Source organism: Xenopus laevis, chromosome 3S, assembly GCF_017654675.1.
Source record: "Xenopus laevis strain J_2021 chromosome 3S, Xenopus_laevis_v10.1, whole genome shotgun sequence".
Lineage (NCBI taxonomy): Eukaryota > Metazoa > Chordata > Amphibia > Anura > Pipidae > Xenopus > Xenopus laevis.
Genome location: NC_054376.1, coordinates 75640363 through 75665246, shown reverse-complemented (window position 1 = coordinate 75665246; position 24884 = coordinate 75640363). Strand labels below are relative to the sequence as shown.

At 36.1% G+C, this 24884-nt stretch overlaps 1 long non-coding RNA gene across 1 annotated transcript in view; it reads left to right on the top strand.

Annotated features, from left to right (window-relative positions):
* Window positions 1-24585, top strand: part of LOC121402074 — a 46276-nt gene extending 21691 nt beyond the window's left edge. The window contains exons 2-3 of the long non-coding RNA XR_005966517.1: window positions 15289-15388; window positions 24472-24585. This is a non-coding gene — a long non-coding RNA (uncharacterized LOC121402074). The remainder of the gene's footprint in view (window positions 1-15288; window positions 15389-24471) is intronic.
* The last annotated feature ends 299 nt before the right edge of the window (window positions 24586-24884 follow it).

Genomic DNA, 24884 nt, shown 5'->3' with positions numbered 1-24884 from the left:
TATATTTTTTGGGGATATCACCTTTTAATTAATTGTTCATATGTTAATGTCATAATTGATGTTATATCTTATCTTATAACTGATGGTAGCTCTTATATATGTAACAGGTGGATGGGTAAGGGTCTTCCTAAACCTTCCCTTGGGTTACTATCCACTGGTTTTGTTACCCGGGCAAGGGATCCAACTCCCAACAACTACCTGTAGGCACAATATAATTAGACTCTTTATCCTCAGGAGGGGCCCTTTTTTTATGGTATGGAGGAAGCGATTACCACTTTGTATAAGCACACACAGTTTTCACTCTTGATCAAATAAACGTTGGGCACCAGTGGTTCTTTAAAACAGCAGAACATTTATTAAACTGGTGGTACACTTCCTGAATCAAGTAGTGGCAGCAGGTTCTTTAAACCAATGTATTACTCACAGATAATGTCTGATCCTTTGTTAGTCAGTTTTGTGAATTGAGCCGCCTTTCCTGCCTTTGGTACACAATCCCCATTGAAGGTGAATCTCACAGCTAGTTTTATACTCCAAGGATCGCTTTATCCCTGAGCCTAACCACTTGAGTCCCTAACCAGGTGGCCTTGTCACTGCAGGGTGCTAACCCTGCACTAACTCCTCATTGGAGCCTTTGCTGCTCACTAACATTCCTGAAGTTATACCTATTACAATTTCTGACCTGACACTGGCTTCACCTATACTGGGGCCTACCACCACCTCAGGCCCTAGCAGCAACATCCCACTTCCAATGGGTGCACTGGACAGAGCCAGAACACACGGCAACATCCATTTTTATAACCTCTGGGGAACTACTCCCCCTCCCCTATGGGGAAAAAGGCCTAGCTGGCTAAGGACCGAGCCTAGCTGGCTAACACATTCACTGGGGCATATGAAAACCTTTACCCTTTTCTATAGTGACATCTACTGGCCAGTCACTGAACTGCCAGTAGAATATTTTCACATAGGACAAAAGAAGCAGCTTCCCTTGTGTAACTGAGGACCCAATCAAGGTGTCTAAATTATACCCAGGTGAACAAAGGACCTAAAGGTTAGCAAAACCTTTACCCTCCTATATATAGTTGATGACTATACAAGATCTTTCAATATTGTTTCATATATTTATTATTCAGGTATAACACCTGTCGGTTACCTTGAAAGCTAGTAAATCTGGAAATGCCATTTCCTATTAAACCAAACAATTTGTTTTTTCTTTGTCATATTAAGACAGTATCTTGTACTTTGTTAATTAAAATGAGTCCAGGTAGATGCAACTTAGGGTTATGGAATAAAATGCACAGGAGCAGTAATCAATAGCAAACCAATCAACAGGTAGTATACTGGTCACCTGTTTAAAAGCAAACATCTAATTGGTTGCTATGGGTCACTGCTACTGGGCAAGCTTAGTGCCTTTTATTACATATGGGGGTAATCCTATAGTATGTTTTTTCAGTAGCCTTAAAGCATTACAGATAAATAACATTAAAGTTCCCTCACATTTAATAGCCTTATTACAGGTTATTATCAAAAAAATCTGCACCGTGCATTATTAAAGCCATGCTGATACAAGAAGAAACACAACAGTTAATATGTATTCAGGATTTATATAATTGTAGGATTGAACTACAAACATGTTTTCTCTTAAATAGAAAATACACAAAGAAAGAAAAAGTAATTTTAAAGGAAAAAGGTTGCAGTGCCATATGATATTCTCTCAATTCTCAGTTCTTAAAGATACTAGCCATAGGCTAGTGCCATTGCATAAATCAATTAAAGGGGAACTCCTGCTTCCAAACCAAAATTTGATAAAGAAGCCCACAGAAAGAAGAACACAGAAACCGCTAATATACCCATCAGTTACCTGTTTCTTCAAAAAGTATGAATAAATGCCATTCTCTCAGTAGTCAGCCAGCTCAGCAAAGTAGTCGGACAGATCAGCAGGAGAGCAGGGGGCTAGGCTTAGGGAACAGTTCCAAACCATTAAAAATAATTGATGTAAATTGCAAAGTTGCTTAAAATTATGTTTACTTTTCAAAAAGCTCAAGTTATGTTTTTGTGGTGTTCCCCTTTAAAGTGTTTTAGGGTTTTTGTCTCAGAATTATTTAACTATGTGCTGAAAAGTACTTATAAACTGCAAAAAACAATTTATTGTTCACGATAAACTTTTAGCTGTGAATGAACGTTTTATGAAAAACAGGTCATGTCAAACAAACCTTCTTGGATTTTATGTAGAAGCAAATGTAAAATAAAAATTATGAAGTACTGCATGTAGATGTTTGAAAAAGCTTTTGGTGCAGGACAGAACAGCATGTTACAATGAGTTAGAGCTGTTAGGGTAAGGCCAGACGAGGAGATTCGGGGAGATTTTGTCGCCTGGCGACTTATCGCCACGTCTTTTGCGCGACTATCTCCCCGAACTGCCTCAGCGTTTTTTCCCCATAGGCTACAGCACAAAATCGCCTGCGCTAATGCACACGCGGCGATGGTAGATAAAGCCTAATTAAATTAAATGTATAATAAATAGTTCTGCACCAATATAAATGATTCGATTCATTGTTAGTCACAATACATCTCCAAATCATTATTGATAATTTGACATTGCTTTATCTGGAACAATGTTTGATACATGAGCTCCATAGTCATGTCTTGGGTCAAAATGTCCTTGGCTTAAAATGCGATTTATCACAGGGATTGGTCATTGGCTTGTTTTCCTTCTCAATTTTCTTTATTTTTTTATTCTGTAGAGAAATTGGAGGAAATGTTAATTTCCTGGTGTAATGTGCTTTTAGGGGTTATTGGAACAGGGAAAAGCATATGCACTTACAGTATACAGAATTCTGGTTAAAAATATAGAAAAGCATTGTAAGTGAATCTTTTAAGAGGATAAATGTCTTTTTCAGCCTGCCAAAAGAATAAACAGATAATAATTATTGCAATTAATTTGACTAGGCCAGGATGTTTTCTATATTTAGAGAGACATCAGTGAGGATAGGCAAATGGGTTAGTAAATTGCAGCCAGCATAAATGCAAGATTATATCATTTTGACGATCAGCATGTAGTTTTTATAATACACTTATGAGTGCTGTTTAGTATCTTTAAAGGACACTACAGGACAGCAAACTAATATGCTAATATGATATCAATTAAAATATGAATTCAAGCTTAGGAGAGACAACTAAGGAAAACAATGTTACACAATGTGGTCATTCAGATGATTATTCAACACATATTCATCCACATTTCTTCTTGGTAAGAGAAACTATAAAATTTTAAAGTTTATATTGAAAAAAATCAACCACAGAACAATTATCCAAAAGTTTAGTGTGGCTATTGCCCCCAGGATGTCTGGCTAAGCATCACTATGTAACATTATTTTGAATCATGAGAGGAACAGCAATTGCATGCATTTCAGGGGTTTAGCCAATTTAATTAACTCACAGGCCTGCTAGTGATGAAGCTAAGCTGTAGAAGTACACAGAAGTCCAAACATCCTCCCACCAGCTCATTAAATAGTCACTGTCTATGGCATCTTAGCTTTGGCTTTCACCAGAACACACAGATTGCCAGTCTTATTTCAGTTAATAATCAAATTTAAATGATTTAGACATTTTTGTTACAAGTTAAAGTACAAGTGGCAGTGTGTTTCCTCCTTTTCTTGGTGGAACAGTTTTTACATCTGCACTTCTGTGTGGTTCCCATTGTATTCTTTTTATAGGAGTTCCCCTAATATTAGAGTTTTCACAGTTGTTCCCTTTAGGGTGCCTCAACCACAATGAAGGGGTGATATATTTTTATGTAGGTTAAAATTTAAAATGGTGGGACTTTATTTACAATTAGTGAGGGGCAAATTTGACCCATTTCGTTTCAGCGAAAATTTGTAAAACAGCAACAATTTACCCAAATGCATTGAAGTTGATGAGTTACAATTTTTTTTTTTGATGCGTGGCAAATTTTTTGACCCATTGGAGTCTATGGGTCTTTTCACAGTGAAACCTAGCAAAAAAATTCACTCATCACTATTTACAATTACTTAAAAATATATCACCAACAAGATTTTGCCACTGGCCCTCTGCCCACTTATTCATTTTGACGAGGAACATATCAGGCAGTTCACTAGTTAGTCTTATTATCAGCAAATAAACAGGGTAGCTGAGGTAATGTTGGTGGAAGAAGCCTGTGCGTGTCTTATGTAAAATGTTATTGAACCTAGGGTTAGCCCAGGCTTTAACAAGACAAGGCACTGGTGTATGCCCCAATAAAATGCATATAGTATTTATTTGAATAAAGCAACGACCACACTATAAGCTGCAGAAGGTAATCAGGCTGGAGCTAATTAAGGGATTGGGCAGAAGCAGCATGGTGCTAAACTGCATGACAAAACAGAACCAGAACCAACAGTTAATTGGTGGAAAATGGTAACAGGCACTGGTATGCCAAAAGTAACCGGGTCTTTTAGGTGCAAAATTAGGGCACTAACTTATGTTATTCCAAGACTGATAGTAATTCTGGCTGAGGGAGTGAAAAAAGACATTTCACATAGTCAATGACATCCAACTCCCCATCCTTAAAATTCTGTCTTTGTTAATTGTTAACTGGTTTGACTGAGAATATTTCTCCTCCTGTGGATACTATTTGCACTGTGGTTAGTGAAAGGTGGGAAACCCTTTGGCACGGCTGCCTTAAATCACAGTGCTGCTGGTATCTTCAAGGAAAGAAGAACGCCACAACCACAAGCAAAGACAAAACATGCTACATAAATACAGCATTAACTGTGAGTGCATTTAAGTGTATCATTTCCCTTAGAGTATTATAAGCATTTTATTAAGATTAAAGCCTTTATTTTTTGTATGTTTTTCTGTAAATGATATTATATACTTTTTATAGTTTGCTACAGCTAGTAAAAAACCTTCTCCTTAAGAGTTTTACATGCTAAAAGTTCTAAAAGATTAGCTGTTGTCTAATATTCAACATTAATTAGCAGTAGTTAGATCTGTAATTAACCTGTGTCACCAAATGTGATTAATATTGAATAAATTGTTTCATAGGAATGATATAATGAAGAATTTCTGTTCACTTGGTGATTACTCAACGTAGACTTTTGGCTTTGGTTTTTTATACCTCTGACAGATGTGCAGTCAGCTCAAGAAAATGAATGTTGCATGCTATTTTTATACTCCACATCACTTTTTGTCCTTTTATATTTTTTACATGATTCATTTTTGTCTAAATAAGAAGGTTGTGCCATAACTAAAAATATAATTCTCTGAAACAACAATAACATGGATGATGCTAGCATACCAGGGAATTATGTTATAAACAAGATCATCTTAACTGAAACCTTTGTATATCAATGTTATAACATATTTTATTGTATTGTGTGTCCAAGGATGCACATAAAAATACATTTTAACTATGTTATTTTGGCACCTTCTGCTACAAACTGGTATGTGAAATGATTGGGAAACAGAAAAATCCTGTAAAGTGTAATTACTTTTTTCCTTTAACATACAATATCTATTATTATACATACAATGAGAAATTCTTGTGGATGTGAGGGATCATGACAAATAAAATAGCGTTTCAAAATAGCGGATCTAGTAGAAATGCAGTCTAAAGCAATAGGATTTTCATGAACTTTTCTTTAAAAAATATACCACTCATCTGAGTGCTTCTTTCGTTACACACAATGGTAGAGAAAACAGCATTGAATGTTGATGACAAGCAGTATTCAGGCCCCCTCCTCTGTTCAGGGATTGTTTTTCCAGTTTGGCATATAGTGTAAATGGCCACTGTCAAAACTCTTCTCAGTCCAAAATATACATTGCAGTCCTTGGAGTGTCCCTTTCTTTTAGATGTAGAAAGACTGGCGAGTATTGTCCTGAGGAGTTAGACCCCCTCCCAAATATTATAGATCCGAGCAGTCTACACTACACTGGACAGCATAGACTGCACCACTTTTCATTTACTTTGGTGTTGGGTCTTTTGGGTATTGCTTGTTTTGGAAAATACAGGAATGTGATGTTTGTTGAAAATTCTCCCAAGTTTTTCTAATGTTCCTGCCATGTAAGAGGTCAATGTATTGTTTTTCCAGATACTGCTTCCCTCTGTTTGTCGGTCTAGTGTTTTGCTTGACCTTGATTTTGTTTTGACAAAGGCCCAGTCTGGGTTTCGACAAGTTTTCAAAGCTCCCTTTGAAATGCTTGTGCTCTGTATCTGCTCAGTTGAACTAAAGAAGCAACTTAGATGAGTGTTACAGTTGCTTTAAATTTTCTGTGCTTTGGCTTACTTGTGTAACTAGATATTTGCACATCCAGAGTATGGCCTGTTTGCCTTCAAAGTTAATTTACTCATGATTTAACAAGAATCCATGGGTCATTTAAATTGCCCCAGACAAAAGTGCAAAAGTACTAAAGCATGCCCCATAGTGCTTATTTTGTAACTGAAGAGGCGTTATATATACAGTATTTTTCCAAAAAAGAAAACCTCTAGAATCATGTGAAATAAATATAAATCTGTATTTCAATCTGTTCTTAGTAAGTGAGACAAATGCTGGTAAAATATTTTTTCTGAATGCTCTAATTTAAATGTAGATTTTGACTTTTTACTGGAAGCTGGAAAAGAATACAAATAATATAGTCTGTAAGATAGTCAATGGAAATATTATTATTTGGCTACAAATTTGTCATGCTATTTGCCTAATGAATTAAATTGAGCTTACAATACAAAATCTATATTTATATCAAGTGCAATATTTGTGTAACTGTTGAGTGATTAGATGAAGTGCAATGTATTAATTAAATGAAAATTTATTTTCCAACCATTGTATCCATCGGGTGAGAATCTATTTAATACAATAAACTGCTAATGGCTAGTTAGGACAGCTATACTTTACAACCAAAAAAAAAAAGTTAAAAAAATTGCACATGTGCAGTTACCAGTGATGTGTTATATCTATCTTTGTGGTGAAATTTTTATAAAAAGACGGGCCACGTCCCTGACTGCAAATATATATAGTGTGTGTGCGAACCCGTGAATCTCGGTTGATCCTTTATTGTTTCGCTGGCGAATTTTCACTAGCGAATTTTCACTAGCGAATTTTCGCGGCGGTTTCACGAATTTATTCGCCCTTCACTACTCTACAGCAATAGCTCTTTATATCCTAAACTGCCTCACCTTTACTATACCAGGTCTGTATTATTCAGAGAGAAAACCTACTTCACATTATGCCATGCTTAAATCATTGGGATAATTAGAGATGGTATGGCTCAGTGCTTAAGTTCCTGGACAGTGACTCAAGTTTCAATACCTTGTGACCTTTCATTGAATTGATGAATACACATGTACCAGAAGCACACTTACACATTATTCTGGGCAGGAATGTGTCTGAATAGTGCTGTATGCACTGGAGACATAATTTAATGTTTTATTAACGATTATGAAAACAAGAAATGTAATTACTAGCGATGGTGGAATTGTCCCGTTTTGCTTTCCCGAAAAATCCATGAATTTCCAGCAAAATCTGCAAAGTGGCGTAAAAATCGCAAAATCCTCGTCAATTTTGATGCTGGCATCAAAGTCAATGGGTGTTAAAGTCAATGGGCGTGACAGTTTTGACGCGAGCAGCTTTTCCGGCGCATCCAATAAATTGTGACACCTGTGGATTTTCACAAATTTATTCCCCGGTGTTGAAACGCAAAAATTCGCTGCAAATTCACGCCTGGCCAATTTATTCACCCTTCACTAGTAATAACCTGATATGTGCAATCTCCATCATAATAAATGATACGTGCAATCTCCATCATCATACAGGTCCGGGTCAATTTTTGATAGATTAATAAAGGTGAACTACCTAACTGATCAACAAATACAATTCAAAATATAGGGTGCTTGGGAATGATGCCACATATTCAGTGCAAAGAACAGTGTGCTCTGTACTTGCCTCGTGGTACACACTCATTTCAAAAATTAAAGTTTTACTGATATGTCTTTACTGAAGTTACATAAATTATGAATTAATTTCTTTATTATTATTATTAACATGTATTTATATAGCGCCAACATATTGCGTAGCACTGTAAAGTAAATGTGATTATACAACTAAATCACATGAATTATATACATAGAACATAAGGAGTTACATAAATCACAGTCAATACTGGTACAATAAAGGTGAGGAAGGCCCTATGCAAAAGAGCATACACTCTAAAGGGAAGGGACTAATACACAAGGTGTGGGAGTGGGCAAGATTGAATTAAGTGGGTGAGAAATGTGGTACTGTATGTGGTGTTGCGGTTGGTAGTTAAGCAGAGTGAGGGTAGGCTTCTCGGAAGAAGTGCGTTTTAAGAGATTTCTTGAAAGCAGAAAGGTTGGGAGAAAGTCGGACAGACCGTGGGAGAGAGTTCCAGAGGAGGGGTGCAGCACTTGCAAAGTCTTGAATGCGGACCTGTGAGGAGGTAATGAGAGAAGAGTTGAGTAGCAGGTCAGTAGAGGAGCGTAGTAAGCGGTTGAGTATATAGAGATGAGTTCAGAGATGTAGGGTGGGGCAGAGTTATGAAGTGCTTTGAAAGTCAGTGTCATTAATTTGAATTTGATTCTGAAAGGTAACGGAGGCCAGTGCAGGGATTGACAGAATGGCGAGGCAGAGGAGGAGCGGTTGCTGAGGTGTATGAGCCTCGCAGCAGTGTTCATTATGGACTGGAGAGGTGACAGTCTCTGGAGGGGAAGGCCAATTAAAAGAGAGTTACAGTAGTCTAGATGTTATATGATGAGAGAGTGAATTTTGGCAGCATCTTGGGTGATAAATGATCGTATTTTTGATATATTCCTTAGGTGGAATTGACATGATTTAATAGGTGACTGGATATGAGGAGTGAATGACAGAGCAGAATCTAGGATAACCCCAAGGCACCGGGCCTGGGGAGAGGGGGTGATAGTGGAATTGTTAGCTATGATGGATACTTCCGGGATGTTACTGGTGTTAGTTGGAGGAAAGCGAACCATTTCAGTTTTAGAGAGGTTCAATTTCTTGGTTTCTTTTTTAAGCTGGTCCATTAGTTTGCTGTGCATTTGTTTCAATATTAATAGTTTTTATAAAGTTAAATCTACTTGCAAGCCCTAAGTAGAGAATATGAGCCTATACAGAATTTTGTATCCTTTTTAGTGTTTTGAACTTATGCTATATTTCTGCTTAATAGAATCACAAAGGAATTTTATTCAAACTACAAAATTATGGGAAACTCAGAGATGAGGTGTAAAAGACTCCATTTGAATAATGGAAATATGTTAAACTACACCCTCAGAGGCTCCTATTTCTTGGAAGAAATGTATTTATCTGAGAAATTCCACTTCTCTTTTTCCCTCTGCTTCCTATATAAATATTAAATCCAATTTCGGAGGAATCCGTATCATACAGTGTTTTTTCATCAAAATAATTCTTTGCTTTCTTTGGGCTTAAGCATTGTTTATAGCCAGTATCTTCTGAGATGGAGACTGATATACACTATTTGGTTGTTTTTTTTTGGAATTTTATATTTCAACTGTCTGTAAATGCAGTTATAATTGACAGTGCTTAGAATTTGTTTTGTAATTGAAACCCTTTCCTTACCACACTTCTTGTAGCATCGGATCACATCTCTTAAACAGCAATTAACCCTTTGCAATCCAGGGTCCTGAATTCTCTTTGCTTATAAAAGATACTGGAAACTGGGATTTACAGTGCAGTGCCCCCACCTAGTGGGCACTGAGGAGCACACATGAGGGCCTTTCCACTAGGAAAATAAAACACACAGTTTGCAGTAAACCAATGTAACTTTTATATAACAGTTTTGAAAAATGCAAATGCCATATTATTCCTGTGCTAGGAAATGTGGGTCTGTCTAACACCTAGCACAGTCTCTACCTCCATAACAACACAGTTCAGATCACATGAAATGCCCCTTACCCCAGAGCTCTCATTAACCAGGAAGCAATACCTCCTCTATATGAGGTACATTTTTGAGGTCCTTTAGCGAGTCAGATTGCTCCCCAGCCTCTAACCAGGCTGGATAAATTCACAGACAGAAAAACAGAGGTAAGATTTGTCTGATCCCCTTCATAATAGTGTCTTGTTTATAGGATTAAATTTTGTTTTTCCATGACTCTTCACTAAACTGCCAAATCTATTGGGTGAACTTTCAAGAACAAGTAATTTCCCTATAAATGTTAACAATTTGTCATCTAAACTTCTCCATCTTTGTATTTATTAAAAAATCCTAGTATTATTCCTCTCTTCTGTTCTGTATTTTACAATAGAACATCATGTTTGTATGATTATGTTCCCACAAAAGAATAATATGTATGTATGTACTGTATATTTATTTATAAATATTTATTTATAAATAAATATTTATTTATAAATAAATATTTATTTATATTTATTATAAAGCAAAGTGTTCAATTCACAGAAAAGGTACTGTATAGCTCATGTGCCTTATCTTGGTTTTCTTCTGTTTTTTGTCCTCCGTTTTAATTATTACATTCAACACTTGTCTTGTATGTACACTAAGTAAGTAAATAACAATTCACTCCAATAAAGAGTTTTGTTAACATCAGGTTTAATAGTTTTGGAACTCCTTTTTAAACATGTAGTACAATCAATAATGCTAAACAACACAAAAGAACAAGAGCAATTACAGACTTTCTCATTACAGGCAAAAGCTGGCATGTAGTTCTCCAGCAGAATTCTACTTTAATTGGGTTCTTGCAAGCCAGAGAATATGAATTCAATCTCATTTTATAAACAAAATTTCACTAGTAATGTTGAGCATAAGTATACAGAATTTAGGTATGCTGTGTACAAAGTGCACACTTGAACCAAGGCTTTGACTTGTTTAATATCCCTTCTGTCACTTTGTTCTCCTCATTGTTCTCCTTATAGAACCCCTGGGGACCTTTGCAGCTGAATAGACGTGTAAGATCTAGTAGCCTGTTAAGATGAGCATTTTTCATTAGTGACATAGGAACTGAATGCATTTATTCACACCAGACTACTTGGTGTATTTCCCCTTACATATATTTCCCAAAACTGTCCCTATTCTGAAAATGTTACATTTAAAAATTCTCACATTTCTGCATTGGGAAAGTCAAATGAATTGTTCTAATTATGTAAATGTATTTATCTTCTGTGGTGTAAAGTACAGTAATATCAGATTCCAAAAGCAATTTGAAATCAAAGTTCCTCTTTTTTTTATATAGTGAAAGTCTGAAGAAAATCCACTTAATGGCAAAAGAAAGCAAAATCTTGTATATTTGTGGCCTTAGAACAAGCATGCACACTTTATACAGACATTGCTTAATGAAAGTGCCATGATAGGCACATGATAGGTACATGATTCCACTGCCTCATACAATAAACGGGTTTATATTAGAATAAGATATAAGGAGCCTAATAATTTATGATTATATTTAATAAAGTGTAAAAGTTGTGTCTTACTCATTCCACCTATTTTAATATGCAAATGGAAAATAGGAAATGCATGCTTTTTTTAATTATTGCATTTATTTAAAGAACGATTATGCAATAACCAGTTAACCCTAGTTGATCAACTGATGAACCTAATGTAATTGAAAATTAGGTCAAGCTGATTGGACACAGCCACACTTAAAGGAAATTACAGATTACATGAGGAAAAAAGTTGAGTATATTAATCTGGATTTCAAAGCCATTTCTAAGGCTCCCTGACTCCACAGAACCACAAAGGGAACCTTATCTCTAAATGGAAAAGACATTGAGCAGTGGCTGCAAGCCTATCTAGCATTTGTCTTTGAATGCTATTTATAATTTTGCCTTAAAATAATTTGCGTGATGCTTTTACATTATCTATCTGCCCCCCCCGCCCATGTTTCTTTATGAGGGGGCTGCCATATTTGTGCAATGGGAATCCATTAGAATTAGTAATTCTAACTGACAGTCTGAGAAGGGACAGTCCGGTTTGCAAAACAGTCAGGTTTAGGAACTTCAAGTAACAATTACTTACAAAAGCAGAATTTACAATTACTTACAAAAGCAGAATTCCTATAGGTTACTTTTAGTTAATATTTTGAAAATACATTTTTTAATGTCAGTATCTCTTTAAAAACTCGAACAGAAAAATTTGACGTTTAATCAATAGGTCCTATAATGTACAACATTACCACCCTACTTCGTTGGTGAAGCTTTAGTTCTCCTTTAGGGGACTGCTGTCCATAGCAGGTATTAAAAAGAGTTGTAAGTAGGGCCAATTACATTTACAATACATTTGCATTTGTTGATCATAGTTGCCTCTTTTACTTCACATTTTCTTGATTCTGTTCCTAATTGTTTATACCAGTTGATACCAAGCAGACCACAAGCACAATACTCAGCCCCCACCACACTTTTTAGCTTACACGTAAAGTAGAAGCAAATCCATGGGGGTATGTTAATGTTAGGGTATCCTGAAGGATTGCAATGACTTGCCTTATACCCCGAGCCAGTGCTCCTCTTAGCAGAAAACTGCACCAGCCTAGTGCACTTGCGAGCAAGCTATGCTCTTGTTCCCTTCTTTTTTTGCATGGCCACACATGCATAGTAGAGTAAAAAGCCAGCTTTTTCATTCTTCTGCGTATGTGTGCTAACAGGAGCACTGACCAGGGGTATAAGGTAAGTCATTACAATCCTTGGGGGGTGGCCAAATATTTGGCACCCCCCATTGAATTGCAACTTGTCTTCTTCTTTAATTAATTGCAATAATAACAAAAGTAGTTCAGATTTTCCAGCTTTGCACTTGCAATGTGGAATAAATGTTATGGTTACTCAGTAGTATTATACAGATATGAACTGTGTATGACAATATGTCTCCATAGAACATAACTATACAAGTCAAGGATACTTTGATTTATCAAACTGGAGGAAATAGCATTTGTTGAATGTTGTACTTAAATAATATTATCCCTCTTCCTATTTTACTTCTTTGTAAAATAGTAAAGGAGAAGAGTTATTTTCAGGTAGGAAATAATTGCATTGCATAAATGGCTAGTAATAGCAAAACTGATGTTCTGGGAAAAATGCCAAAAATACAAGGGTCACTGGACAAACAAGAATCTTTGTAAAACTACCTCATGTTGTGATAGCTGCTGATCAAGCAAAATACTTTTATAAATGGTACAGGATGAGATGTGGCTGCTAGAGAAGTAAATGCTTTGTAGGGGACAGTTTTAGTAGTTAGAAAATAAAATGCATAAAGTTATTTATTTTATAAATAAGCTATGGAGTGAATATAAACATATTGATATAAATACATACAAAATATATTAGAATAAATGATTGAAATGAACTGACATTGCATACTGTGATATTCACTGGTGTGTGCATATTTAATAAGCTGTCAGTTTATGCCTCATGGATGATAAGTGCTCCTGAGCTGCAGCTGTGTTTGTCCTCCTTCAGGGACACTTGTCTATTGCTCTGCAATGTTAAAACACACAACAAGTTATATGTTGGCAACAGAACTGTTTAATATAGAATATACCTTTCAAGGGAGCAATTGCACAAGATCTAGTTAACCCATCAAGTTTCACTGGTTGGTTGCTATGAGTTATTAGTCCTGATTTAAATATTTATTTATATTTTAATACCCCCCCTAAGTTTCGTAAACTGGGAAGGGCCCTAGAACAAGAAGTAGCCTTTTATACCAGTGGATTAGCACAGAAAAATATATAAGTAATATACCTGTATATATGTAAGTTGGGCCAGTCACTCAAGGATGGTACAGCCGTTCCGCAGTTTGCAGAAACTGGAGAGACACCTGTATTCTTACAAATCTAAAAAGGAAAGTACTGAATCTCTAAACTGGGGTGGCTTGCCTGCCCCCCACTATAGTCTTGCTGCATGTTTGTGATCTGGAGAGACCACTGCATTTAATACAGTGCATAATGAATGTAAAATTCAAAAGGGTTTGGGTCAAGTTTATTTAGAGATTTTCTTGCCTGAGCAACTGGGAAAAATGATATCTGGACACTATGATATCTGGTCAATGCCATGCTTAGAAGAAACATTGGAGCTATTTTGTTTTTCTATGAAGAACAGTTTTAGCCTAGTGGAAAGGAACTTTTCTAACAATGTAGGGCAATGTATATGTTACCGGAGAGCTAAAATACCCGCAATGTCATTTTGCCTTCTCATTGACTCCATTGTATTTCTGCAAACATTTCACAACATTGTTCATGGTCTTGCAATTTTTTTTTGCCAAAGTAAAATGCCACAGATTTGTCTTAACTACAAGGACTATTTCCCATCAATATGGAATTATGCTAACTGTATTAATATCTAGTGATGGCATGGATTTGCGAAACTGCAGCAAAAATGGTCTGTGACAAAAATGTCACAGAGACAAAAAAATCACCATAAGAAAAAACATCCATTGACTTTAATGCATTTGGACAAAAAGTCACAGAGACAAAAAAAAAAGACAATGAGACAAAAAAAGTCAGCACAAAAACAAACATCCGTTGACTTTGTATTTGTATTGAGAAAAAAACATCAATTCATTGACTTCAACACAGTCAACAGTTTTGCAAAAAAAATTTGGTCAAGCGAAACAGGACAGATTTGCTCATCACCAGTAATAACAAGTATAATGTACTGTCATTGCACAGATAATGTGAATCAGTCAAAAAATTATTTGTTTAAACGGGACTTAATTGGAAATTACTTATCATATATTTTAGAGCTTTTTGAATAACTAGTTTCCAGGGTATAGATCCATTAACTGTATTATTATTATTTATTATTATTATTATTATTATTATTATATTTAACTATGATTTTCCAAAAACAAAGTGTTTAGAATGTATCTATTGCCATCTTTGCATTACAAACTTGGTTTTCATTAAACTTGTTCATGTCCAGCTTTAAATTGATTGTTTATATTACAGTGCCGTGAAAGAAATAAAATAACTGAATCCGTGGGCATTGCAGCACATTTTAATCAATACATAGTAAGCTTTGGAGACCCCTAAGCAAGTAACAATAAAAACAAAGTCTAAGAAACATTTGAAATAGGTAGGAGTCTATGGGAAAAAAAACTGACGGGTTTGTTTAAAAGATGAGCGTGAAGAGGAAGGAATTTCAATAAAATAAAATCTTTTATTTATTGTCTTAGTACTGATGTGTATATGAAACACTACCTATGAAAATACTAATGGTGTCTAGCACTGCAGCAGTAGTCAGAATGCATTTCTGTAATATATTTATCTATTTATTTATAAAACTTTTAAAAAAATTTTTAATCCAGGCTCACCTCTCAAGAAGGCATCATCCCCCTGGTTGTCTGAACTGGAATTCTCTATGAACTCTCTGTTACATCCCAAACAATACGCCAGTGGAATCTTAAGGTAAAAAAGCAACCCTTTTATTGGTTCTTCTTTAAAAAAAAAGCAGTACCATGTATCTTAAAACATGATTCTGGGTAATATCTGGCCCTGGTATTTAAAAAAAAAAAATATCAATAAACTTTTGTTTTTTTTACCTTAAGTGCTTTTTTATACTTATGCATTTTTTTGAAATTTCAGATAGCATTTAGAAAATGTAGTGTAATTCTTATATAGGGTCATTGTTACAATAATGTGAAATTAAGCATATATATTTATGAATAAACGGGGGAATGTAATAAAAATCGCTAACGGAAAAACTATTCGCAATGCAAAAAGTTATGCCTTTGCGCGAACAAATTTTGCTTTGTGCGAATTTAATATAGCTTTTGCGAGCCCGGAAACTGTTTAGCGACCACTTCCGACAGTGAAAGACCGTTTGCGAATTTTATAGTTTGCGCCAATGCGCAGTCAATGTAATAAAACTTCTTACTGAAAATGTCGTTATGTTTGCTCCAAAAGATTACGACACCTTCAAGCACTTCTTATGAGTGCGCAATTAAAATTCGCAATGCGCAATTAAAATTCGCAATGCAATAACAGTTTAAGGAACAATATTACATTGCGAGTTGTGGATTTTTAGTCTTATTGGTGCGAATTATTTTGCTCTTTGCGACTTTTATTACATTCCCCTGAAAGTGTTGTAGCATAGAGTTAAACAAATCTGTCACTGCCCCAGTAACAATATTTATTTTTCATTTAATGTCCACAGAAATATAAAAGTAAATCACATGACTGTCTGGTAATATATATAACACTGATTTACATATAAAAAATGGCAAGGGTCCCCCATTGGGGTTAAAATTCAATGCACTGGTTCAATGTTTTACTTACTTTAGCACATGTACTTAGGCAAGAGTGGAAGGGTGCTACAAACTGCTACTGTAAACATTACCAGTACCACTAGCATTAAAATTAGAATGCAAACTGTTACAATATTATAAGTACCCTGAAGTATATCATTCGTGCCAAAGGTATTGTAGCTTCCCTTTAGACAAGCTTTAGACAGAAAAAAACTGACAAAAAGGGACATATTTATCAAGGGTCAAATTCCGAATTGAAAAAACGTCAAATTAGAATTCTAAATGTCCAACCGAAATTCAGTCAAAGTTTTTTTGGGTCGAATAGGTCAGTTTTCAATCAAATAGGTCCGTATTCAGCCAAATTCAAATCATGCGAATTGAAGCAATATCACATTCGATCGAATTCGGATCAAACTTTTTCCCAAAAAAAACCTTGGTTTTTCAAAGTCCACCAATTGACTCCAGATAGGCTCTAGTAGGTCCCCCATAAGCTAAAACAGCAATTCAGCAGGTTTTAGATGGCAAATGATCAAAGTCAAATTTTTATAGAGACAGTACATGATAAATTTCAATATTCTAATTTTCAATATTTTTGCAAATTCAAATCGAATTTGGACTGTTCCCTAGTCGAAGTACACAAAAATAGCTCTAAATTCAAATTTTTTCAATTCGAAAATTCTCCTCAACCTTTGATAAATCTGCCCCCAAGTGTTGACATTACTTGTTGAACAAAAGTAGAACTGTGAACAGTTATGTACTGTAAAAATTATTTATGCTGTATTCATTTTATTAGCATTGGTGCCAGAAGGCATTCTTTAATTTCCTACCCACATCAGTTGCCAGCTTTCCTAAATTTCTTGACGTTATTTGCTTGTTATGGCAGTAAGGCAGTGTGGACGAATAAGAGTCAGCATGGGAGTCAGATTAATGTGGAGGCCTACTTGCTAATTTTCAAGGCTGAGAAAAAATATGCGAGTGCTAAAAAAAACTGCAACAAAACTTGTGGAACTTTTTTCTCAACTACTATATTAAAAAAAATAGTTTTTTCTCAGAAAAAAAGTTGCACGTCAGTGAGAATAACATTGTTTCAATCATTTTGAATGAGGATAAAAAACTTGAATATATAAATATATAATTACAGCTGTCAGAGACTCATTAACTCCTATTGAACCTCGCCAGCTTTCACTTGCCGAGTTTTTTCTGGCAACTTTTCATATGCTTTATTCTTTAATAGATCTCAACTAGTGATGGGTGAATAAATTTGGCAGGCACAAATTCGAGGGGATTTTCTGTGTTTCACCGACATCGAATACATTTGTGAATATTCACCTGCAAAAAATCCACTTGTGTCTAAAAAAATTGTTGCGCGTCAAAATTGAAAATTATTTTGACGCTCATTGGGGCAAATTCACTAAGATTCGTAGTTGCGCCAGGCGTAACTTCGCCGCACTTCGCCAGGCGTAGTTTCACCAGCGCTCCGCAAATTCACTAAAATCCGAAGTTGCGTACAGGGGTAGCGTAAGGTTACGAAGTTGCACTAGCGTTGATTCGCTAAGCGAAGCGAAGTTACGCTAGCAATGGTTAATTCGCATACGGCGCCAAATTCAAATTTCAATGGAGGAATACGTAGAATCACTACAAATGCCTGGGAAACCTTCAAAACATCAAATAAAAACACTTTTTTTGCCCTACACATGTGCTCACTGTATAGTTAAGTTGCCATGAGTTAGGAAATGTAGGGGGGAAGGAGGGGAGCGCCAAAAATTTTTTAGATCTTTTTCAGCCTATCACCCATAATATAGAAAAAACGCCAGCGTTTTTTGGGACTTAGAAAAAATTTGAACGTTTTTTGAAGCAATCCCTATATACTCTATTGCGCTTCGCCTGGTCTGAGGTGGCGAAGGAAGTCTAGCGTAAAAGGTAGCGTTCAGTACACTGCGCGCGTTAGTGAATTTGCGTAGTTACGTCCGTAGCGAAAATTCATCAGGCGTAAGGGTGCGAAGTAACACTAGCGAATTTACGCCAGCGTTCATTAGTGAATTTGCGAAGTAACGAAAATGCCCAACGCTAGCAAATTGACGCTAGCGTTAGGCGCTTCGGCGCGTAGTGAATTTGCCCCATTGACTTCAATGCATTTGCTAATTTTTCGCCCATCACTAATCTTGACTTTTCAAATTTCCAAAGAATATTCTCATGTATATTTGTATACTCCTGTATTTTTGCTGCGTGTTTTCTCGAATCATGAAAAAGTTTTCATGATTTGAGAAAACGTGCAGCAAAAATACAGGAGTACAAATATACATGAGAATATTCTTTGGATCTAAAACTCGCCTTTTGATAAATCAGCCCCTTAATGTATGGGGAACGTGAAGCAATGGAGTTCGTAGTGAATTAGGATTAGAAATATTATTGTTTACATTGTACTTGTCAAATTGTCTGGAGGCCTGTAACATCCAAATCAGAAAATGGAATGAAACAAGGGGTACTCTGATGTAAATCTGCAGTTTTGTGTTTTAGTATACTCTAATATCTGTATTTCTACTAAACAAGAACATTTCTTTAAACAAGAAATGTACTCTCTAGTCCTGATACCATGAACTGTTTTATTCTTTGCTGCACTTTCTTGCTTGTGTAGCGCTATAGTAAATTGAGTACACCTTACTCTACTATGGGCTTCACTCCTAGTACATATGCTCCGGATGAGACCTTAAATCTTAGGGAGTGAGCCTTTGCATCGAGGTGGAAGCAGGGTGTAGTGCAACTGTAACTGTAATCAGGGTGCAAAGAATTGGGTGCCAGTGGTTCTTATAACTTAACCAAATAACAGATTTATTGAGCACAGTATACAATCCTCAGTGGAGTGTACATAAATCAGAGCAATGCAGGTTCATACAGTACATTGAATAGGCAGTACTCACAACACCTTTGGTCAGTATGATTCTCCTCAGAGATAGGAACAATACATGCAGCTTTGAGGAGGTACACCCAGCTTTCAGCCTTTTTCCTAAGTGGAACCTGAGGGGAATCTATATACCCTAGGTCTGTACACTTAGTCCCTACTTCTGGGCAATGAGTACCCTGGGATCTTAATCCCACTACAATCCTCGTAGGAGCCTCAGACTGCTCAGCTAAATAAACTGACTGACTATCACTCCTAGAGTGATTTATAAAGGTGAGTATCCTATTCTTACTAGACCTGACCTGTCTAGGTTCCACTCGAGCTCTGCCTCCTGCACAGGCTAGAGCCAGCACAAGATGGACCCTGAAAGTATGGCTTCAGAGCCTTTTATACTCTAGCACAGTGCCATCTGCTGGTCACTGTGGGAAACAACAAGAGTCAACAGTACCCCTCCCAACTGTATTTTAGGACCCAATTAGGTGTCCATAACATGGAGGGACTGCCTGCACAAAATACTAGGGGTGGCTATTTACACATCCCTACACTTGTTAAGCTAATAATTTGGAAGTAGTTATAATTGCCTTTATCGTGTTTGTTAATATCATGGGATTGTGTGATGGCACTGTTGAAAATGGTTTGTGATATATAGTAATATTTGCAATTTTATAGTGTGTAATTTTTTAAGAGCTGCATGATTAAATGTAAAGAACATGTGGTTGATAAGATGGTTAACAACTGTAATTCCAAATTTAAATAAAAAAAGATTTCAAGTATTTACAAGTGTGTTGAACACAGAACCTAGTTTTATTAGTAGTAGGAGTAGCAGCAATTGGACTTATATGATTAATAAATAATAGGTTAATTTAAACAGAATAATTGACAGCATATTTAAAATGCAGTAGCAACAGAAAGCATACCAAAAATAAGAACACAGGAATCCCAAACCCTATAGGTTTCCCCAGATATAAACATATTGATTTTAACACTGCATGAGACATTAAACTGACATATTCTATTTCTTATTTATTGTTTTTTTTAGTCTCTCACACATCTTCTCTTTGTTGACAAATGGGAAAGACTAATTCATTATTCTAGCTTTGCATATTTTCTACTTTGCTTGCTTGAGGCTAAGTGAAATTTTTCAATTTTTCAACATGTTTTCATTTGACAGACTGCATTTTTCACTGTGCTAGTTAGCAAAATAAGGTTAGTAAAATGAATATTTAATGTGGAAACTTGTTTTGTATCTACCATTGCAGCTTTCATTATTTAACAATCTACTTCATATTTTCTTAAAAAAAGGAAAATATACAATGTTTACTTTGTTTTATTCTTTTTTTATTAAATATGCTGCTTATTAAGAAAAAAAAGTTCAGACATATACACAAAACAGCTTTGAGAATCCATGATTTGTTCAAGCAGGATCCATAGTTGGTTGTGCTAATGATGTTTATATGATACTGGTTCTTCTTTTTGTTGCATGAACACTTTTTCCTACTTCAGACAAACTCACAATTTATAAAAAAAAACTTGAATGTTTATTTATGAAAAAATCTGAATGCAAAAAACTCTATTGACTCAATCGTGAAAAAAACCTTTTTTAAGTTTATAGGCTCAAATACCTTGAATGTTTAGAGCAGTGATTCCCAACATGTTGCTCCAACCCCTTGGATGTTGCTCTCAGTGGCATCAAACGCAGGTTCTTATTTTTGAATTCCAGGCTTGGAAACAAGCTTTGGTTGCATAAAAACCAGATTTACCACCAACCAGAGCCTCCAGTAGGCTGCCAGTCCACATAGGGGCTTCCAATAGCCAATCACAGCCCTTATTCGGCACCACTCAGGAACATTTTTCATGCTTGTCTCAATGGAACTGAGAGAAAGCACGCAATGCAGCATTGCATGCTTTCTCTCAGTTCCATTGAGCCATTGGATCATTTGTCGCACCTGGAGCGGGGGTGTCCTGCTGAGATAGAGAGCCTGAAGTACCCCAATACCCAGTCATCTTCATTTTTTGCAATTTTTCATGCTTGTGTTGCTCCCCAACTCTTTTTACATCTGAATGTTGCTCAAGGGTGAAAAAGGTTGGGGACCCCTGGTTTAGAGTTTATAGGTAAAGTTGAAAATCTCAAATTAAAAAATGTCTTGAATTTTGCCTAGGACAACTCCCATTGACTTCTACATGACCTTGCCAGCTTTAAGATGCCGGTTTTTATACATTCGAATTTTCTAGGTTTTTGCTGAATAAATACTAGACATTCCAGTTTTTGAAAATATAATTTGAAATTGTGAGTTTTTGTGCAAAAACAAAAATAAAATTGTGGCAAAAATTCAAATTCGAACCTTGATAAATCATCCCCTATATGCATATTTAAACTTGGGGCAGAAGTGTGAAGTTAGAACTCACCACAATAACATTGGTGAACTCCATTGACAAATACTATTATTAAAATCCAATAGGAATGAAAAGAACATGGGTGAGTTTTTCTAGCAGATGCCAGCCTGACCTCCTAGTCGATTCTATAAAAATCCAATACTGCTCAATGCCTTTAAGAATGGATGCCTAGATGGTGATATCCATATGGGGTTCACAGAGATGGCTTTCATTAACACAGGATTCAATCAGTTTTCAAAATACAGTATTTGCTGGCAATTTTACTTTCTCCACTCTCCTGGCTGTTGGATTGTTATACCTTTCAGGTGCTTCTGAAATTTTATTTTAAACTTACCTTATTTAACTTAAGTGTTTGCATATTTTTCCTATATTGTTCATCTTCCTTATTTGAGGATTATAATAGTTGCCCATTGTTTCAACAGTTCTTTACTAATTCCTGTAGTCTGACCATGAAAAACAATTAGGAGCTTTTAATTTAGCCTATGCTGATTCACAGCTGTGTTCCATCGGATACAGTAGATGGTGGCTATAGGGTTAGCAATGATAACTTCAAATCCTGGAGTTGGTTTGGATTTAGGATTGCCTCGGTTGCTCCAGTTGCCTTTTATAAACCTATAGGAGATCTGACTCTGGATTAGTTTGTGGGGATGTAAATTGATATGTAATATCAGAAAAAATTGAGTAGGTGTTTCCTTTTTATTACTTAACTTAAAAGATAGACTTCAGTGCATTTGTGAGTTTTTAGCAGTTTCGTGACTTTTTGATGATGCAAAATGGGTTAGATTTGCCCATCACTATTGATTATATAATGTGAGCTTTCAGGAATACTTGGCATATAATACATTAGACTTAAGCTGCAACTTTACCACAAAAACTCCAGAAACTATTTATGAATAACAAAAAGACAGACTTCAACAACACATCAACACCTCTCTAGTTCAGAAACCAACAAACAAATCTAAGATGTCAGTATTATCAAAGGACTCTCACTCTGCCTATAGACAAAATCAGACTGTTCAATTACACGGGAGAAAGAATTCTACCATGACAAAAAAGTAATGTGCTACACAAAACACAACACCAAGCCACCACCCTAACTTCTATCACCAGGTCACAACATAAATTCTAGATAAAAAGCATAATGGGCTCCCCAACATCATCAAACAAGAACAAAATGCCATCTGCTCAATCAAAGGAAATAGCATCACAAAAAAACCATCAGACGTGGGAGCGGTAGATTACATACGTTTATTAGAAGCACATGGACATTGTGTAAAGTTCCACATGTGACAAACACAAAAATGCACATCTGCCTGCCTTCACCAAAGTGTAAAACCTTTACCCACATTCATACAGCAGACAAGGTACCTATACCACAATGCTGGCAGGGACATATAATTAAGGAAATCTTTATCCTGAAAGTCATCTAATTTGGTATACCTTATCCTGTGTGTCAAAATGCCCAACTACAGGGCTATATGTGGGTGAAACTGGACTACATCAGCAGATGTCCATAGGTCTAATATAAATTGAGTTAAAACTAATTTCCCTGTAACAGTACATTTCTGCAGTAGTGACTAGATTATTGATGACCTTGGAGTCACAATACTAATGGGAACCTTTAAAACAAAACAGGGTCGAAAGGTGTGGGAATGTAAATTCATGTATATATTAAGTAACCTTCAATGTGGACTCTAAAAAAACAGAAGCTCTATGTCCAGTTATGAATGTTGCTAACATCATCCCAGGGAGGTGTGACATCTGCATCCAGTGGACTTTCAAAATAACTTTCTACAGTTGCCTCAGGACATCGGCCCATATACGGGCCGATCAAAGCTGCAAACAGGCCGAGTTGGGAGCTTATTGGCCCATGTGTGGGGTCATCCAATGGGCATCCCCAATCGCTATCTGGCTGAAAGTTGGGCAGGTGTAAAAATTCCGTCGGATCGCGGCCGCTTCTTTTGATTGATGCGGTTTCGTGATCTGCCTGCTCGTTTGGCCTCCATTCTGATCCAATCGTTGGCCCTAGGGCCCAGGATCAGATCAACCCAATATCGCCCACTTCAATGTGGGCATATCGGGAGAGATCCGCTCGTTTGGCGACTGCGCCAAACGTGAGGATCTCCCTGTGTATGGCCACCTTAAGTGTCCATTATATTAACCTCTGCAGAGGGATCCTGACTGAGAGGCTGAGCAATATCTGGAACGTAATTGGATTTCACACATAACTTGTCAGATTGATAACAATATTTTTTTAATTGGTCAAATGAGGAAATAACACTGGAATTAATAGTAAAACAAACCACAAACAGCTCAAGCCAAGTATTCCTGTTTGACCAATTTAAGTTTGGCTCTATCAATGGCCTCACCTCTACCTCTGTAGATTAAATGGGTTAAGCACGAACAAAGTTTATTGATTTGTGCAGCTTCTGTTTCTACTAATCACTGATTCTGAGATGTAGCCAAGCACCCAGGGAGTAGCACCACCTAACTTTTACACTCAAGCTAGTGTGGAGAGTGTGGCCAGTTGGGTAAATATATCCTATAGTACCCAGCTTTAGCCTTGCCTTTTTACCTGCCTGTGTTTCAATATATTTTTTTCTGTTTTTCAAACTCCTTGTGTCTCAGATCAGTTCATTCTTGGTTTTCACTAAACAAAAACATTCAAACCAACCCTTAGTGGCCCATAGAGGTCCCTGATTCCTGACAAGTGGTTACAGAATATAGATTTTAATGCCAAGAACTTATTCTGCTTCTGATTGTTCCTTTTCAATTTAATGAAATACAAATCCACTTTTACTATGGAAACATCTCTTTTCCAGCTTCTTTGGGGCATTATACTGTACCTTGCTATTTTTTTTACAGTGCAATATTTTTTTACTTGTACACTAAATACAAATTTGCTTGTTAAAGTAATCTTGCCTACTAATTGCAGCTTATTTTATTAACAGAAATCATGTTTTCATTCTAAGTAATTCAATGCTTGGCAGCACTCTGAAAAACGAATTCTACCTCCCCTACTGCGGTGAAGGACTGATTATTTGTTTACACAAGATGAAAGAGTCAATAAGTAAGTTTTTCAAATCTGTGAGCAGGAACATTTGTCTTTTAGATAGGAAGTTGCATGCCTGAAGCAAAACACAGTTTGACTTTTTAGAAAATAACTGTTTGCTTTGAATATGCTGTAGAGAAAATACACTTTAGAGAGAGAATATAAAAAATAAATAAGCTTGAAAAATTATATAATTCTATATATCTATAGAGTATGTTCTTATATTCAATGCAAAAGCAACAGAGAAACATTTTTAATACATTGAAAATATAAGTATTTGAGTGCTCAAAATTGGAACACAAACCTTTGGTT